This window comes from Lactuca sativa, chromosome 4, assembly GCF_002870075.4.
Source record: "Lactuca sativa cultivar Salinas chromosome 4, Lsat_Salinas_v11, whole genome shotgun sequence".
Lineage (NCBI taxonomy): Eukaryota > Viridiplantae > Streptophyta > Magnoliopsida > Asterales > Asteraceae > Lactuca > Lactuca sativa.
This window is the reverse complement of record NC_056626.2, coordinates 194,886,468-194,896,723: the sequence shown is the minus strand read 5'-3', so window position 1 is coordinate 194,896,723 and position 10,256 is coordinate 194,886,468. Positions and strand designations below refer to the sequence as shown.

Here is a 10,256-nt window from a genome sequence, read left to right as displayed (position 1 = left end):
AATCTATATTGTGCATCAACTGATCAGCAATTTCATTCCGTAACTGAGTCATATATTCACGGTCTGCTGCAGTACCATGTGTTGGAATCTCGTCTTCATCATCATCAACGACCACATTGTTATTCCGAAATGAGACATTGGATTTATCGTATCGTGCGAAATACTCATCACTCAGTCCTTCTCTCCTTATAAAATTATGAAACGCGAAGCATGCCATGACAATGTTTCTTTGTGTCACAAACGGGAATGATGCCATCCTCTTCAATATAGGGAAGCGTGCTTTCAAAACACCAAAAGCACGCTCAATGACATTCCGAAGTTTTGCATGTCCATGGTTAAATTTTTCCTTATTGGTCAATGTACGTCTTTGACGAAAATCTCCAAGCCAATACCTCACATTACGATAAGGGGCCATAAATCCTCGAGTGTGTGCATACGCGGCATCACAAAGATAATACTTGTCTGTAAAAAATGCAAAACACTAATCAATTTTCAAACTAAGATAAGAGTATTTAAAAAACAAAAACTTACCGGGTGGTGGAAACGGGAATGATGCTTGTGGATCGATTATTGCTTCTGATAATATTCTAGAGTCATGCGTTACCCCTTCCCACCCGGCCACAACAAACGTAAACATCATATTGAAGTCACAAATTGCCAATACGTTTTGGATTCGGATTAAAAGAAGTTGGTACTATAACATCTTGTGTGAAAAGCATCATTTTGTCCAAGACTTCATAAAAAAATTTATGAATTGTTTGCTTCGAGTGTTGAAATCTCCGCTTGATAATCATGTAACGTTGATTATGGCCGATCATCATCAAAAACATAGCCATCTTTTCCTCAACCGATACGTGTTTGCTGTCCTTTAATGAGTAATTCGCTCTAAAATGAGCACATAGTCGTACAAAAGAGTCACGGGACATGCGTAGCACTTCAACACATTGTAAACGATTACGATGTAACAACTCCAATGTGTATTCATGTCCCGTCATTTCCGAATCATTATCCCGCAATCGTTTCACACCTCTCTTCCAAAAATAACGGATGTACAGATACATATGAATTACGTGAAGCAACTTTTGATCGCGATCCATTATGAACCTAAAATCAACAAAGTAGAACTTTAAAAAACATTACATTAATCATATTTCAAGTAGCAAAAAAGCATTACATAAACCATATTTCAAGTAGCAAAAAGCATTACATAAACCATATTTCAAGTAGCAAAAAAACATTACTTAAACCATATTTCAAGTACCAAAAAAACATTAGGTAAACCAGATTCCAAGTAGCAAAGTAACAAAAAATAGTTCCAACAAAGGCAAAAATACCTAACAAAATAGTTCCAACAAATGCAAAAAGACCTAACAAATAGTTTCAGCACTAGAAAAATCAATGGACAATCTTTCCATCCTTCAAAACTCCTAAACTTGTACCCGTCATCTCAAGCCATCCTCGTAATATCTCGGGAACATCAGGCAAATGCATCCACATCTCTCTCATGTTCATGGTCCCTCCGAAAATATGGTATGCAACAAACCGTAAAGGATTTGTAGGGCCTAATTGAAGCACCTCTAACTTCTCTAAACATTGAGGGATTGTATACCCTTTAGTCAAACTTTGTAGAGCTTTTTTCATTTCTAATGCTAAGTCGTCAGCAGTAATAGAAGTTCCATCCGGTGAAGAAGCTGATGGTGAAGCACATGGAGGTATAGGAGTTGAGGGTTTAGCCCTTTTGTTGGGGTTACCAGATGGTGAAGCAGCAGAAGGTGAAGCTGCAGAAGGTGAAGCAGTAGAAGGTGGTGGCTCATGGTAGGAAGTGTCATCACCATCATCATCTATTACACGAAAAGGGGTGGCGGTAATCTGTAGTGGTGGAACACGACAAGAGGATGCTCCAGCTACTGATGATGATTGGGTTGAGTAACTCCTACAATTACCAGTGGCACTATTTCCATCAAAAAGAAATGCACAAAGATCTGGAAAAGACAGTGGAATTGTTCTCAATGAAGCAGCCTTCGGATGCCCCTAAACCCAAATGTAACAAAAAAAATAGTTTAAGAATATTTAGCAACTTCAAACGTAAATGTATAATATGTGTATATATACCTTCTTAAAGTCATCCCACTCTTCGGTTGTTAAGTTAAAAGTGTTTGTTTGAGAGTTGTATATGTTACCAGTTTTGTTTTTTAAATACACCCATCCTGTGTATTTGGCTTTCAGATTGTCATATGCGTTTTTCATTTGCTTTTGAGTCAACTCAAACCTAAATTTCTCCTTAAGAACTCTTCCAAGCCTTATCCATGAATCTTTCTGCAAACTCAATCCTTTTCTACCGACACTCTCTACTTCTTCAATACAAGTATCCAATAAGCATTTTAAATTCTCATTGGTCCATTGTTGTTTTTCTCCCATTTCTAATAAGCAATATATCATAGATAATAATAATTTAATAAGGTATTGTAGCATTCATAAGGTATTGCATATCATACACATTCCAACAAAAAAAATAACGATTTGAAACAATAAAGAGTATTTTCAAAACCAAATAACAATAAACAAACAACAACTAACATCATTATTTCATAAAGAGTGTTTTAAAGTGTGATTTTTCAAAAATAATCGTTAAATCTTGTATTTCATGAGAGAACAAAATATATTAAACGTGATGTACATTTTATGCGAGATAAAGTCATGAAGGGAGTTGTGAAAGTTATAAAAATATCCTCTCAAGAACAAGAACATATATATTTAGTTATTTGCCAAAATCCTTGATTATGTTTAACATTAGTATTTAATTGAAAATTTGAAGTTGTTATACCCGTTTCCAAAAGTAAAATTTAGGGGATATTGAAATGGTAATGGTCAAATCCAATCTTATTTTTGAAATACATATATAAATAAAAGGACATTGATGACTTTGTCAGTTTGGTGATGGTAATCTTTAGACGTGTTATAAGTTCTAAGATTGGCCTAAAGTGGTCTATTGGGTCGATCCATATTGCTGACCCGGAGTATAAGACCTTTCTAATGTGATAATTTTATTTAAAGGAATTTATAAAAAATAGTCATTATGGTTAATGTCTTTGTAATTTTTAGCCAAAAAGTAAGAGATTAACAATTTGAGCAAAGAAATGAGAGGTAACCTGTGATTTAACCAAGACTAGTAGTACTACATTGAATCTAAAAATAACATTTATTTTTATACTTTTGAGTTCTTGGCTCTAGTTTTTCTGAAACTGAAAAATGAAGCTGTTTGGATTTTTTTTTTGGAGGAAATCATAAATAATAGAGGTAAATCATAGGTGCTCTAGTTGTAAATGTGGATATACAAGTAATTGATGCATACGATTATTTTTGCTCCTGCACTACTAGTGAGACATAAACAGGAAAAGATTGGCAAGACTTCCTAATCATGTATTAAGCAGAAATCGTAATCTTTTATATATAAAAACCAAATATGGTCATGTATTAAGCAGAAATCGAAACTGATGGAACTGATCATGGAGAATTTCATGTTGAAATTGAAAAATAAAATATAAGGCAAAAGGGCGAAACCTGTTGTTCGCAGGTGGGTAGATCGCAATGTCGGCCGGTTGACTGGTCAGCTGGTCGCTCGACGCCTTCAATCGGAGAGGATGCTCGCGACGGCGGTCCTGATCGGTGGTGATGCTCGACGAATTGAAGATGGAGCAGTCAAAGGTTTGATGGGTAGAGAAATATTGACAGGTAAGAAAGCGACGATGGAGGCAGATAGAAAAGAGGGATGCGTTTTTTTTTTAGGTTAAAAACAATTCGCAGACGTGAGAAGAGGTTGGGCCAAGTTTGTGTGGTGAAGACCTTGCGCAGACATTTTTATATCTGTGCACTTCAGAAAAACAAACACACTGCAAACCTATAGGTCTGCGCGTGGTCTGCGCCGCGCAGACAAAAGAGCCCACGCAGATCTGTAAAGAAAAAACAAACAACCTCTTAGTTATAAAATAAGTTAACCATTAGATATGCATATCACCCCCTCCCTTTTCCAATCAATTTCATCTTGGCCAATCAATTTCGTCTTGGTATAGCCCAAATTCCAATAAACCGATTCGTATCCCTTAAACTCCAATTCTACACCTTATCTCCACTTCTCATTGTCCTCTTTGATGTACGTAAACCCTCATCCATGGAAGAAAATACTGCCTCATGCATCGCCGGACCTTTGCTCCATGCACATCTCAACAACTTCATCTACATGGACAATATCTTCATCGACAATTTTACCTTTACTTGCATGTAGACGTTGACCTCCATTACCCTTCGTCTGCCCTTTTCTTACAATCACACGGGGACAACAATAACCCACTACTTTGCACATGTACCTCCATTATCATTCTTCTTCTCTATATAAAGCATTCACTCAGATTTGGTCCCTGGTACACGAGAAAGACTACCACCTTTGTTCTTCAATCTTCAAATGAACCCTTCTTCAGTCCCTTTTGGTCAATCTTTTCGCTTGGGTTTAGAGCTTTGGTAGGATAAGTCACTATTGTCAATGTTACCATCTCCACCGCCATCGTCTCTCGTCTTTTACCATGTCGTTGCTCCGCCTCCTTCCTGATTCCGGTAATCACTCGATAATTACAAGATCCGGGAGACACGACCAGAGCCTTTTTTTACTTTCGTTGTTTAACCGTTAATTTCTTTTTTGTTTTTGATTTTGGAGTCAAGCAGGACCAATCTCCGACAATTGGCTTTTGGAAGGAACGTTGTACATTCGTTTTTATTCGGTTTATTGAAGTTTTAATTTTAGGGTTGCCAACACCCATGTAAAACATTTGAAGATGGAAACCTGCATTTGGACAAAAATCCGAATTAAACCTGATCCAGAAAAAGTGACAAAGACAATATTGTAAGATTACTTACTTTTCTTGATTCTTGAAGCTTTCTTTATAAATTATAAGAGATTTACAAAGTATAGTTTTCCCCTTTTGTAGAGACACTGGTATCTGTATGAATAAAGAAGAACAAATTGATTGTCTTGGAACCATTTCTCAAAATGGAACTTCAAAGTTCTTATCAAGAACTATTTACTATATTTATCAGTTAACCAAATAAAATTTTCAATGATTTTGTGTAGGAGAAGAAGGATCTTGGAAATGATGACAGTTTGATTGGTTATTTTCGTCTTGAGTTCTATTGAGCATTTCTGGTTGCTGAAAAGGTCTTTAATACCCTTTAACCCTTTTATTTGTTTTTTTAAGTTTTCACTAAATAGATTCTAAATATTTTATAAAAACAGGTGATTGTTTCTACCAAGTGTCCAAGGTAAGAAAAGCAATACATTTGGGAAGGAGAAACTCAGAATAGTTCATATGTAATTAGTGAAGAAACTGAACTTGAAAACAGATTTTGTGTTATGATATTTATAATTTTTTAAGCCTCGGCATATTAGGTAAAGGGATTCAGCCCTGTTTTCTTTTTTGCTTTTATGAGAGCTATGTGACATATTTACTAGCATACAATGGGTATTATTGATTTGAACATTACCCAAGTGACTTAGAGAAATTCTAAAGCCCACTGTGATAAATAGACATGACCGAGATTTAATTATTCATTATCGAGCTGTTAAATTTGTTGTTTGTTGATGTAATCGAAACTAATTCTTCATTACTTTCTATGTTGATAATATGTGTTAAACATGTTAATGATAATGTGAAGGGTATTCTTCAAAATATGAAGGCTTATTTCAGGATCTCAACGAAGAGGATATTACTACTTTGAAAGGAATAAACTTATTTCTTAACAATATTATTTGTTTATGACAAAAAAGTCCAAATTATTGCCCAAAAAGAAGGAAACATGCCACTGAACTATTCTTAAAGGGGTTATGTAACTGTAACTTCAGACCTAAACGAGATGCATAGGTATATTAATGTCATACCTATTAAGGTTGTTAGCTAATTTATTACATTTAATTCGTTGTTCTTTATATATCTTACTTCACTTGGTATCCTTTTGCAAGTGGATTCTTTAAAGACATAGTGTAGTACTCTAATTTATGCATTTTACATCAATTCCACTTATTGTTAAAGCTTTTATTTTTTTTTTTAATATGATTTGGTTTGCTTTGTTTAAGTAGAACGGAACCATTCTTAGATGCTTTGTTTGCATTTTGCTTCAATTGCTTGTATTATACCGATTTTTTTGGGTTTCTATGTAACGACCCAATTTTCACGTCTAAAAATTTAATTTTTAAATTAATACTTTGAAAAACATTTGTGAATAAACATCGTTTGATCATATCATTTCGTAAACATATTTCGTGTCTGAAAACCAAAACATAAAAACAACCATAGTGTCGGAGTACAAGATCCCAGAATAACTCATGGTGCAGAAAACAATGTGTGTGTATGATGTGCAGCTACCGCGCCAGCTCCTTCCCCTTCGATGAAGAGGTACGTGAAAACAAAACTGTAAACTGTAAGCTGAAGCTTAGTGAGTTCCCCCATTGTACCACATACCATAAATCCATATAACATACAAATACTGTCAGACATATCTGGGTGCCCGACCTACCCCTTCGGTCCTTTCGACCGGATACTGCCTAGCATATCTGGGTGCTGGCCTCCCCTTCGGTCCTTTCGACCGGATACCGCCTAGCATATCTGGGTGGTGGCCTCCCCTTCGGTCCTTTCGATAGGATACTGCCTAGCATATCTAGGTGCTGGCCTCCTCTTCGGTCCTTTCGACCGGATACTGGGGACTATTTCACCTCTCTACTACTACCACATAACATGTATCACATAATCACATTCGATCTAACATAACTGGGCATGACTACCCCTTCGGCTCTGTCGACCGATGATCTCGGGGACTATCTCCCCTACCGCTACTAGTATATAACATATCGTACTAGCTCGTATCATAATAGATAATATCAAACCCAGATGATATCACAAAGACCATCAACTAACATACGTCTCCTATTGGTGGGCCGGCATGGTGGCCTTAGACTCACCGCTACTGGAAGGCAACTCACCTTGAAGTAGCTGCTGATCTGTGCGGGAATCCTTTGACTGCTGCCGCTGCTGCTCCGGAAATCCTCCGGCTATAATTCCCACAAAACACTTAGTTATACACTACTAACTGTACTTAGGGTAAAATGACCATTTTACCCCTGACCAAGTCCAAGTCAAAGTCAACTTCTAGTTGATCTGACTCGCCGAGTTGGTTCGCCAACTCGCCGAGTCCCTATCCTTCCATTTGACCCTATACCCATCTCTACTAGTCGAGTTAGGCGATGACTCGACGAGTTTTCCTTCTACTTGAACAGCGATTGAATCTTCATCCGACTCGTCGAGTTGTATGAACAACTCGTCGAGTTCTATCACAACTAGAAATTTTGGTGCCTTGTAACTACAACACTTATAACAACTATGAATCAATAACATGAAAGCATGCATGATGCTTATTCTATAACAACAAAACTTCATCAAATACTTCATTCTAGCCCTATAAATGGTTAACAAAGAATTGGAAACCTTTGAAATTCCAATTTGAATTCACTTTGGACTAGGATTTCCTTATTGGGCCTAATGGACTAATAAACTTCCATATTATCCATCTTGAATCTAGAACTCTCTAATGGGCCCTAAATGGACCCATATACATGAAACATAATATTTTGGGCCTTAATGGGTCATAACCAAATTAATTTAGCCCTATTAGGTCATAAAAATTACACTTTGGTTTATTTGGGTCAAGCATCATCTAACCTAATTATAATATGGGCTTAAGGGCAAAAAGCCCAAATCTTCTCTTTTCCCTCTCCAATCTCAGCCTAAGCCCACAAAGAAAGAAAGTTGACTTTTTCCAATGCCACCTCACAATTGTTCATGGGGTAACCATGCATTTTTCTCATGTTCCCATGCATGGTCACTTCAAAACTCTCTCTTCTCTCTCTATTCTATCCTCGGCCGAGAGCAAGGGAAAACACACACATACAAAACACTTAAAACTCTCTCTAAGTCTTCAAGAACATCTTCTCATTTCTCATTCAAAACTTTCGAGATTTAAGAGCTTTCAAAGAGATTTTTCCCACAAACACATCATCTAAGGTAAGTTGATGTTAAATCCATGATCTAGCTACTTCAATTCATCCAAAAATCTCTTTTAAATCCATTCAATCTTTTGATCTTGCACCTTAGAAGCATCTAAGTTCGAGATCCTCCATGAAGACTTGCTAGGATCGGAATTTCTTCTTCTATTCTTCTTCAAAACCGAAACTACAACTCAAGGTGAGCTTCATACCCCTCTTTTTTTTTCGGTTTTCATATGTTTTATGGGGGAGAATACAAGAAAATGTGTAGATCTATGTGTATATGTATGCTATGTGTGATTTTATGCATGTATGTGTGTGATTTTATGTGTTTTTGTGATAAATATGTAACCAAAAGGGGTATTAACTCGAGATCTATGACATGAGAAAGGAAAAAAAAACATAATCTAAGTTATTTTACACTAATCAAGTCAAGAAAAATAGCTTATAAGGTTATGAGGAACATATTCTAACATAAAACCCATTTTAGGACTTAAATTGTCAAAAATACAAAACTTGGATTAAAAACTGTCAAGTCACGGTTTCTTGAGGGTCAAAAGAGTCAAAACAGTTTCTATAATCATTTTCTGAATATTAGAATTTTCAAAGGACTTGAAATGCAAAAATTTAGCTTAATGGGCTAAATTTGGGCATTTCGGCCCAATAAGCCCATAATTGCAAAATTTGAAGTTTTAAAGGGGATGAAATGTAATATTCTGCAAAACAGGGGTTAAGAAGTGAAATAAAACTATTTCAAAGGTCAAAATGCTTTTCAATTTAAAAAAGGATCAAAATTGTAAACTTTCTATATTTTGGGCCAAAACTGTAAAAGTTGCGAAATAAGGGGTTCTAACCGAGAAACTCCATTTTGGAAGGGCTAAAGCTGTTTACAAAATAAATTTTGGGTTAAAAATGTCTTTTCAACAAATTTATGATACAAAAGTGTCAAGAAAAATGTTTTAAGTACTAAAAATGAAATTCTTTAATATAAAGGGCTAAAAGTGTTATTTTTATAAAAGAAAGGTAGTGAAAAGGTAAAAATCATACTTTTAAACAAATTAATTCATTAACACAAAATACAAGATACCCGACTAGCGACAAAACAGAAAACGAATACACCTTCAATACCAAATATTGTTATAAACGAATTGATTCGGTCTCGAATGAATACAAAACAACAATCATCAAATTAAAAACATTTCAATTGATACGTGATGACTACAATGAGTAAATCTACAAACTTTGGGCTTATGAGTTTTAAAGCATGCTTGTTGGGCCTTGCAAGCCCACCAACATGATCTTTGGGCCCAAAGGGATAACGCTTATATGTTATTGGGCCTTCAATGACCCAATATTTTATAAAAGGACTTTCAATAGCTTTTATGTGCTAGTGGGCCAAAGTTTCCCGTTAGAAAAGCTAGTAAGGTCACACCAATCAAATGCGAGTTGGACCATCGTGTCTTTCGCTTCCACGACAGCCTAAGGTACTTACGATAGTAGTGGGACATAATACTCCCCTTCTCTTCATTCGTTAAGGCTTACGAGAAATCAAAGTAGACAAAAATTAGGACGATATACAATGTAGATTAATCAATATTCATTTGTTAAGACAATACAAAAATCAGTAATCACGAATACATTTCAACATCGGAAAACGTCGGGTTTTCCGGGGAATTCAATACTAGTCGTTCGAAATTTTATAACTATAATACAAAATACCCTTCATATATATGTTTTTAAAATCATTCATGCATCAACTTATGGATCTTCACACTTTGATAAACAAAAGTCTTTTTAAAAAATATTACATTTTATTGGTTTTACAAACTACACAAACCTTTTTATCACAACATTGCTTATGAACTCACCAACATTTCATATGTTGACGTTTTTCCAAAATAACTTGTATTCTCAGGTAACAAGTAATCGGAAGAGTTATAAGAAGTAATGTTAGATGTTATGCTGTTAAATGTAATCAAACTATTTAGGTTATGAATGTGTAATGTAAAAAAAATGTACTTGATGTGAACAATTCCAGTTGTAATATATTGATGCATGGTGGCGTTTATGTTATGATTCATGTATATTCATTATGATGATATTCGATTTAAGTTATGCAAGCCCTCGGACGTTTCCGCCGTCTGGTTTGGGGGTGTGACAAGTTCATTTCCTA

General features: G+C 35.5%; 1 long non-coding RNA gene across 2 annotated transcripts; it reads left to right on the top strand.

The window, feature by feature from the left end:
- The first annotated feature begins 4,170 nt into the window (after nt 1-4,170).
- Nucleotides 4,171-5,599, top strand: LOC111882117 (uncharacterized). 2 transcript variants are annotated; one of them, XR_008232192.1, is made up of 4 exons: nt 4,171-4,608; nt 4,709-4,894; nt 5,123-5,206; nt 5,285-5,599. It is a non-coding gene; the product is annotated as an uncharacterized LOC111882117 (long non-coding RNA). The 2 variants fall into 2 exon arrangements; XR_002847056.3 differs by having other exon boundaries at nt 4,247-4,608; nt 4,714-4,894.
- The last annotated feature ends 4,657 nt before the right edge of the window (nt 5,600-10,256 follow it).